Raw genomic sequence first — 9878 nt, forward strand, 5'->3', positions numbered from 1 at the left:
AATATATTTCATGTCACCAACACTACAATTAGAAATGCTTAGAATGGCAAATTTTATATTACAGATATTTTAGCATGATAAAAATAAGCATAAGATAGACATTTAAATATTAAAAACATATTTAAAAATACTGGACCCACAATTAAGAGTGAAACATTAGACTGTATAACACTGGTTGACCTCAAAGGCAAGATTAGCATTAAGTCAACTCACTGACATTGGAAATAAGTTATAATTTAACTACATTCATGCTTGTATTAAGAAACGAATTTTTAATGTGTCACTGACACATAATAGCAAACATAATCTTTAAGAAATGAGTCCAAATTGTTCTTTTGAGTGGTAATGAGATGTTTGATGGGAATCAGCCTCACCTTCCGCTCTGTCACACAAGGGGACATTACGGAACTTAATTTCTGAAATCAGAATAATCAGCGTATGACTCAAGTAGGAGATCAGCACAAAATGTAAGAGAAAAAAGTGGAAGAGATGGAAATAAGTAAAGGAAGCAAGAGAGAGGAGAAGAGGGAGGAAAGGAGAGGGGGAGGGAGAGAGAAAGAGGAGGAGGAGGCAGACGCGGTGTCAAGTTATTATATACATTTTTGTATCACAGGTTCATTTCTTGGACTCTCTGCTAAAGGGAAAAATTATTTTATCTCCTGTTGTAGCTTCATCAATCTAAAATTGCAAGGAGGCTCACAAATCAATTCTGATGATACCAATGTTTTGTGACACTTTAATTAAATCATATCACTGTAATTAAATTTTCCATGTCATTAAATCGCCTTTTAAAAAGTATATTGCTTTTATTTCAAATATTAATTCAATGTAATGAACATGGCAAGTCCTCTTTTCTCTATCTTTCCCTAAACCAGGGGTGTCAGACTCATTTTCACTGGGGGACACATCAGCCTCGCGGTTGCCTTTAAAGGGCCGAATGTAACTTTAGGCCTGTGTACATGTAACTACTCCTTAACTAGTGGCAAGGAGCTCGGCTCTGCTGTCAGGAGGATACAAGGTGCGGGGCTGGATAAAACAAGGTGTAGGGCTGATTTCAGCCCGCGGGCCTTGTGTTTGCCACCTGGCCCCAAACTATTATATGTGCTTCCTTACACTTACCAGGCCTTTTACATTTCCAAAGAGCAATAGATTGAGGACACAGACACAGTAAACAAATAAGTGGAGTTCAGTATGTCCTGAAACTTGTCCATGAAGAGTGATCGGGCTAATAATGGAATAAATCTCAGAAAATATTGGAGACTACAATTTGCGTGGATATATAATGTCAAAGTATAGAATCTAAATGTTATTTCCAGTGTCCTGCATTTTGACCAACGATGAAACTAATAATTTCTTATTATAAATTTCAAATGTCAAAACAGGAGGAACGAGGCAGGGAAGGAGAGGTGAGAACAGCAGGGACCGCCACTCCTATAACATTTTCTAGAAGAAATGATAGAAGATTTTCAAAGGATAATCACAAAATGGAAAAGGTGTCACTTTTAAAGGTGACAGTAAGTCCATAAATCATAAAAATGATCAATTCACATACATAAATAAATGACCATTTCTCAAGACACAATTCACAATGAGTAAAGGCAAAAGGACTAAGTGGAAAAATTCTATGTTTAACTACGGTAATTTGTGTCCAATTGATAATTGTGCCCCATAACAAGTATGCACTTACTCTTCTTTTTTCACACTGCAGGAAACTTTTTGAACAGATTTTTAAAATGTATTTTATTTTCCTTTTTTAAGATTTTATTTATTTAGTTTTAGAGAAAGGGGAAGGGAAAGAGAAAGAGGGAAACATCAATGTGTGGCTGCCCCCTACTGGGGACCTGGCCCACAACCAAGGCATGTGCCCTGACTGGAAATCAAACCAGCAGCCGTTTGGTTTGCAAGCCAGCACACAATCCACTGAGCCACACCAGCCAGGGTCATATATTACAACACTTTTAATTGGAAAGGAGCTCAAATTAAAGGAGTACTCATAAGGAGTACTCCTTATGATTCATGCAGCAGTGGCATGAATTACTGTATCTCCTGCGAGGGCAGCTTGGTTTGCAGTATGACATATAATCCTGCAGCAGCTCCGCACCCATGGTGCCTCAGCTCGCTGTCATGGAATGTCTTAGCATGGGCAGGGAGGACAAGGGTGAGATGTCACTTGTATGCACGCAGTCAAGGATGGAGAAGATTCTGGTGTCCCTCTTGCATGGCTCCTTCATGTCCACCTCGGTGGCAGACTCATCACCACTGTGACGGGACAGGTGGCGGGTGGGTACTGAGGCCCCATCCAATGTGGCTCTGTCCAGAAAGTTAATGGTGGACACTGGGTACACGATCCAGAAGACCTGCCTCAGTAGGGAACGCAGCTTCTCTGTGGCCACTTTGCTCTCATTGGCCAGGATCACCATGCAGCAGGCCTCCCCAGGCCCCAGTGAACTCTCCAGCATGGAGCCTGTGGTGAGGCCTCTAGAACTTTCCACACACAGACTCTGGCAGGGGGAGATACCAGGGTCCTGCACCATCTTCAGGACCACCGGGTATGAGGTGGCACCCTGCTCGCAAGACATGATGTGATGGCAGGGATGCAAAGGGACCCTGAGGATGGTGTCCTCCCTGTCCCTCCAGGCCAGCTGGACTTTTAGGCAGACAGGTTAATGACCTCCACAGTGCTCCTAGGTCAGGTATCTGGGGAGCTAATAGGCTGTTTTTGCATTATTTATGAAGTGCAGGATCTCTGTCCTACCCGCTGGGTTTAGGCATCCTCATATGGATGATAACTGACCTAAATACTTCACCTCCTTCTCGAGGTCATCGCTCAGCAGTCTGTCAGACTCCACTCACTCAGGCAGGGACAGCACCGCAGTGTACCAAGGGTGAGGCTATGTCACCTTCTCGTGGACTTGCTTCTCTCTGCTCTTTTCAGCTTTGGGAAAGACTTGCTTAAATGTCCACCCAATTCCAGGCTTCTTGCCCTTCTTGCCCTCCTCCTCCATGTCTCTGTGAGAGTCTCTTCTTCTCTGGGAACTCTGTGACCTCTACATGCTCCCGCCTGCCCTGTGACCTCTGCAGCCATGGTCTTGCACTGCTCACCTACTACTCTGCACTGTCTCTACCCTCAGCTGCCAGGGCTTATTCCTGTAACATTAGTGTCACTGTACACAGGGCTGCCGACCTAAAGGCTATATTTCCCAGACCCCTGAGCTTCTGGACAGGGTCTTTAAAAATTTTTTAATTTTTTTTAAATTCATTTTAGAGAAAGAGAGGAAGGAAGATAGAGGGTGAGGGGAGAGAGACACACACACAGATTTATTGTTCCATTATTTATGAATTCATTGGTTGCTTCTTGTAAGTGCTTGGACTGGGAATCGAACTGGGGACCTTCCACTTTGTGGGCTGATGCTCAATCAACTGAGCTACACCAGTCAGGGAAAAATTACATATCGTTTTCAGGAGTACAATTCTATAATACATCATCTGTATACTGTATTATGTCTTCACTACCCCAAATCAAGTCTCCTTCCATCACCATGTATGACCCCATACCTTGCTGCTATGACAAAAATGTGGATAGACTCCTTTGGACCTCTCCATTTGTCTTGGTGTCTGGACATAGGAACAATCACAGGTGTCACCTTGGGTCCATAACTACAAGCCATATGGGGCTACATGGACTCAGTACTTAGTAGAATCACAAGAGAAAAAAAAACATTTCTACCACATTTAAACCACTCTATTTTGGGCTTTCTTTTTTTGGATACAGTCATGTAAAATATCCCCTAATAACACATTAGTTCACAACATGCTAATTCCCAGTTATATAAACATCTCCTACAATAAAAAACCACATGTAAGATTAACTACGCAATGGAAAAATTAGCAAAGAAAACAGTTCCTAGGAAAAGAAATAAAAATAGATGTTAAACACAGAAAAAGTTGCTAAGTCTCTCATGAGAAAAAAATGAAAACTGAGATTCTTTTGGAAGGGCATTTTCAAATATCAGACTGGCAAATATCTGAAAGGCGTGGTGAGGTGCTATGTCCATGACACAAGGGGAAATGCATTTTGATGTATTATTGACTAAAGTACAAAAGTATACTCAATACACACATGGCCTTTGACCTAGCAAATTCACTTCTAGAAATTCATCATATAGATATACATGCACAAATGTGAAATGACATAACTAAAAGATAATTTATCAGTGTTGCTCATATTAAGAAATATCAGAAGTGACCTAAATATTCATTGGTAAGAGATTGGTTAAATACAACATGGTATGTCTAGACAATGAAACGTTATACTGCGCTAAGAAATACTGAAGGAGTTCTTAATGCACTGATATGGAAATATCTCCAAGATAAACTCTGGTCTTTTATTTTTGGTTTATTTTTTTTAATTAGCAAAGGAAACAGGCTTCTTGCCATTCTTGCCCTCCTCCTCCATGTCATTGTGAGGGGCGTGGTCCTCATGGCCCAGTCCTCTCTGGGAACCTTGTAACCACAATGTGCTCGCCGCTGCCCTGTGACCTCTATAGCTGTGTTACTGTGCTACTCACCCACCACCCTGTACCATTTTAGTGTAAATTATTGGGACAGCATTGATTAATAAAATTATATAGTTTTCAGGTGTACACTTCTATAATACATCATCTATATGTTGAACTGTGTCTTCGTCATCCAAGTCAAGTCTCCTTCTGTCACCATTTGTCCCTGTGTACCCTCTTCTACCTCCCACCAATCTGCTTTCTCTCTGGTAATCACCCTATGGTAGTCTGTGTCTGAGTGTTCTTCCTTAGTCCCTTAACCTTTTTATCCACCTCCCTAAACACCCTCCCCAGTAACAGCAGCCAGTCTGTTTTTTGTATCAATGAAACTGTTTCTACTTTGTTTGTTTATTCAATTCCACATAGTAGTGAGATCACATGGTATTTGTCTTTCTCTGACTGGCTTATTTCACTTAGCACAATACTCTTCAGATCCATATACACTGTCACAAAGGATGAGATTACCTTCTTTTTATGGCTAAGTAGTATTCCATTGTGTAAAAGTATCACCAATTTCATATCCACTCATCTACTGAAGGACACTTAGTTCTTCTTTGAATGTTTGGTAAAATTCACCTGTGAAGCCATCAACTCCAGGACTTCTGTTCATTGGTAAGGTGTCCACTCAGATTATCTGGTTCTTCCTGATTCATTTTTAAAATGTGATATGGTTCCAGGAACTTATCTATTTCATCTGGATTGTTTGATTTGTTGGCATATAGTTGTTGATAATGTTTTCTTACAATCCTTTGTATTTCTGTGGTGCCAGTTGTTACTTCTACTCTTTTATTTCTGATTTAATTTACTTGGGTCCTCTCTCTTTTTTTTCTTGCTGAGTTTTTTTTTTCATCTTTCATGGAGCTAGCTCTTAGTTTCATTGACTTTTCATATATTTGTTTTAGATTCTATTTATTTCTGCTCTCATCTTTATTATGTCCTCTCTTCTACTCACTTTTGGCTTTGTTTTTGTTGTTGTTGTTGTTGTTGTTGTTGTTATTCTTTTTCTAGATCCTTTAAGTATAAAGTTAGATTACTTAAGATTTTTCTTGTTTCTTGAGGTAGGCCTATAATGCTATGAATTTCCCTCACAGGAGTTCTTTCCGTGTGTCCCATAAATTTTGGGTTGTTGTGTTCTCATTTTTATTTGTTTCAAGGTATCTTTTGAGTTCCTCCTTGATCTCATAGTTAACCCAATCATTCTTCAGTAACATGTTATTTAGCATCCATGTCTTTGTGTGTTTTTCCAGGTTTTTTTCCTGTGATTGATTTCTAGTTGCATACCATTATGTTCAGAGAAGACACTTGATATGGCTTCAAAATTCTTAAATTTATTGAGACTTGTTTTGTGTCCTAACTTGTGGTTTATCCTAGGAAATGTTCCATGTGAACTTGAAAAGAATGTATATTCTACTGCTTTGGGGTGAAGTGCTCTGAAGACATCAATTAAATCCACCTGACCTAGTGTGTCATTTAATATTGCTGTGTCCTTGCTGATTTTCTATCCAGATGATCTATCCATTAATGTCAATGGGATGTTAAAATCCCTCACTATGACTGTATTACTGTCAATCTCTCCCTTTATGTCCATCAAGATTTGCTTTACATATTTAGGTGCTCCTACATTGGGTGCAGAGATGTTTAGAACGGTTATATCCTCTTTTGGGATTGATCCCTTTATTATTATATAGTATCTTTCTTTGTCTTTTACAATAGCTTTTGTTTTAAAGTCTATTTTAACTGATATAAGTATTGCTATATAACCTTGTTTTTTTCATTTCCAATTGCATAAAATCTTTCTCCATCCCCTTACTTTTTGTCTGTGTGTATCTTTCATTCTGAAGTAGGTCTCATTAGAGAGCATATATATGAGTATATATGGGTCTTGTTTTCTTCTCCATTCAGTTAACCTATGTCTTTTCATTGAAACATTATGCCATTTACATTTAAAGTGATTTTTAGCCCTGGCTGGTGTAGCTCAGTGGATGGAGCACAGGCCTAAGAACCAAAGGGTCATCAGTTTGATTCCCAATCAGGGCACGTGCCTGGGTTGCGGGACAGGTTCCCAATTAGGGTCCTGTGAGGAGCAACCACACATTGATGTTTCTCTCCCTCTGTTTCTGCCTCCCTCTCTCTAAAAATAAATAAAACCTTAAAAAATTAAAGTGATTTTAATAAGTATGTATTTACTGACATTTTATTCTTTAAAACCATGTTCTTTTTCTTCTTCTCCTCCTCCTTCATCTTCTCCTTCATCAAGGCCCTTCTTCTTCAATAAGGTACTTTAATACTGGTTTGGTGGTAACAAATCCCTTTAGCTTTTTCTTGTCTGGGAAGCTCTTTATTTGTCCTCCAATTTTAAATGATAGCCTTGCTGGGTAAAGTAGTCTTGGTTGTATGTCCTGGCTTTCCATCACTTTGAATATTTTATGCCAATCCCTTCTGGCCTGAAATGTTTCTGTTGAGAAATCAGCTGACAGTCTTATGGGATCTCCCTTGTAGGTAACTAAATGTCTTTTCTTGCCGATTTTAAGATTCTGCCTTCGTCTTTAACCTGTGCCATTTTAATTATGATGTATCTTCATGTGAGCCTTTTTGTTTCCTGTTTGTGATTCTGTGTTTCCTGTACTCATAAGTCTTTTTCCTTTACCAGATTAGGTGAGTTTTCAGCCATTATTTCTTCAAATAGGTTCTTCATCCCTTGCTCTCTCTCTTCCCCTTCTGATACCCCTATGATGAGGATGTTGTACACTTCACATTGTGCCAAAGGTCCCATAAACTGTCCTCATTTTTAAAACATTCTTATTTTGCTGCTCTGATTGTTTTTCTGCTACCTTGTCTTCCAGATTGCTGATTCGATCTTCTGCTTCATTTGTTCCTTCTATTGTATGGTTCATTTCAGATTTTGTATTGTTCATGTCTGACTGATTCTTTTATGGCTTCTATGTCCTTTCTCATGCTGCTGAAGTTCTCAGTATGTTCCATGAGTCTCCTTATAACCATGTTTTGAACTCTGTATCTGCTAAATTGCTTGCCTTCATTTCATTTAGTTCTTTTTTATGGATAATACTCCTGCTTTTTCATTTGGCTCATGTTTCTTTGTCTCCCTTTTTAGACTGCCTCTTTGTGCTTGTTTCTATATATTAGGCAGATCATCTATGTATCCCAGTCTCTGTATGTTGGCTTTATGCAGTAGGTGTCCTGTGGGACCCAGTGGTACAGTCTCCTTGATCACCTGGGCTGGGTGCTCCAAGAATGCCCCTTGTGTGGATTATAGGACCCCTCTTCTTGTCATTGAGTTTTAATTACTATTTGTCCATTTGTGTGTGGGATGGATCCTCATGCTGGCTGACTGTGAGGACTGACCTATCAGTGTATAAACTGCTCTGCCAGTGCTGACCATGTGAATGCATTTCACCTCAACAGGGTCTGGTGCCTGCTGAGATCTATCTCCCTTTGGATGTGCACTTCTGAAGCTCACTGGATCCTGCTCTTAAGTTGCCTGAATCTGGTCACTACGTGTGTCTGTTCTTGGGCCTCTTGTGAGGAATTATGCTCCAGGTATATGTCAGAAGCTGCCTGTGACTGGCCCTGGATAACCTGTTTGGAGTGACAAAGTGATCCACAGTTTGTGGCTGTCTTTTCTGGGCCTTGGTGTGTGTGGAAAGGATCAAGCATACACCAAGGATAGCAACCCCCAGCACCAAGCCTGGGGATTGGTCAGCAAAGGGCCCAAAACACCATGAGATCTGGCTCCACCTGCCTCTGCTTGCCAGCTTTCTGTTAGACTTAGTCACTAAAAGAGCCTCTGGTGGTACTTGAAATGCATGAGGTAGGTTCTCAGCGAATCACCAGGTAGAGGCAAATAGTTTTCACCTGATTGACACAGGTTCAAACACAGTGCCAGTCCTGGGTCTGAGTCCACTGAGCAAAAGTCCTAGGGTATACCAAGACTCACTCTCCCTGCCAGGTACCTATAGACTTTTGTGGTGGGGTGAGGTCTCAGAGAGTCATCAGGGTTGAGACTGGCAAAGCTTATTAGGTCCAAACAGAGCAAGCTTTGGCTCTCTGAAAGGAGAGCTCTGCATGCACCAATTGGCATGTGAGAGAAAAATGGCCCCTGTCCTAGAGTCACACAGCTCAGTCTGTCCCAGATTCTTTCAGGGATCAAGCTCAACAGGGTGGGGTCCTTGGTTATCATGAGGGTGAGGCAGCCAGAAGCCCAAATGGTGGGGCTAGCAGATCTTCTATGAAGGGGAAGCACTAGGCAAGTTCACAGGAAAGTGGGAGAAATGGCCCCTATCCCAAAGCTACGAATCAGTCACTGACACTCCCTTAGTCTGTCCAGACATCTATACCCCAGCCAGGCAGCTAACAGGGCCCGAGCTCCATGAGGGGCAACAGGGAGCCCACAGGATGGGGATTGTTGTATTCCCTTAGACTGATGCCATAAGAGGAGATAGCTACAGCCAGGCAAGATGGCATTTTGGGTTTGGGAGAGGGAGTCAGCACACGGATTCTGGCAGCTTGTCCGTTCAGCTGTCTCCCAAGAGCTGAAAACCCCGGTCTGTCCTCACACGACCCTAATCCACTTTGCCTTCCCTCTGCCAGAGCCCATAGTGAGTGGCTACAAATGAGATTTTGTGTGCTGGCCCTTTAAGGGCACACCTGTTTATCTAGCAGTCTCTCCATGGTGGACAGAATCCCCATTGCTTTTCACAGGCAGATGTTATGTGAGCACTTCTTCTCAGCTCTGGTGTTCTGGGCTTGGGGCCCTGCATGGGTTGAGATACAAAACACCTCAGGGGAACCTTTGCAGCTAAGGTATCTCTTCAAAATCTCAGCAGACAATGCTTTATGTGTCTCCATCCTTTCTACCAGCCTCAATGTGCTTTCTTCTGTAAATCTGTGCTTATAAGACTTCTGTTCAGCTACACTTCCACTGGTTTTTCAGGTTCATTGTTCTGTATTTTAGTTTGTAATTCCACTTTGATCTTGGTAAATGTAAGCATACATACCACCTACTCCACCGCCATCTTGGATGTGCTTCCAAGATACATTTTTAGTCAAGTAAATACAGGACAAACTATAGAAATGATCCTTGAAAGTATAGTCTTATAACAAGTGTTACAGAGCTTGTGGAGAAAAACTGCTGATTGGAATGTAAACTGGCACAGAAACTATGGAAAACAGTATGGAGGTTCTTCAGAAAATTAAGAATAGAGCTTCTATATGGCCCAGCATTCACTCTTCTGGGTATCTACCCCCAAAAACTCAAAAACATTTATTTACAAAGATATATGAAGTTCTATGTTCATTGTAGTA

At 41.0% G+C, this 9878-nt stretch overlaps 2 pseudogenes; both read right to left on the bottom strand.

Moving 5' to 3' along the window:
• Positions 1–2007: 2007 nt before the first annotated feature.
• On the bottom strand, positions 2008–3010 carry LOC114505629 (annotated as a pseudogene).
• Positions 3011–9536: 6526 nt separating this feature from the next.
• On the bottom strand, positions 9537–9670 carry LOC114505932 (annotated as a pseudogene).
• Positions 9671–9878: the final 208 nt, after the last annotated feature.

Source organism: Phyllostomus discolor, chromosome X (genome assembly GCF_004126475.2).
Source record: "Phyllostomus discolor isolate MPI-MPIP mPhyDis1 chromosome X, mPhyDis1.pri.v3, whole genome shotgun sequence".
NCBI classification, from domain to species: domain Eukaryota; kingdom Metazoa; phylum Chordata; class Mammalia; order Chiroptera; family Phyllostomidae; genus Phyllostomus; species Phyllostomus discolor.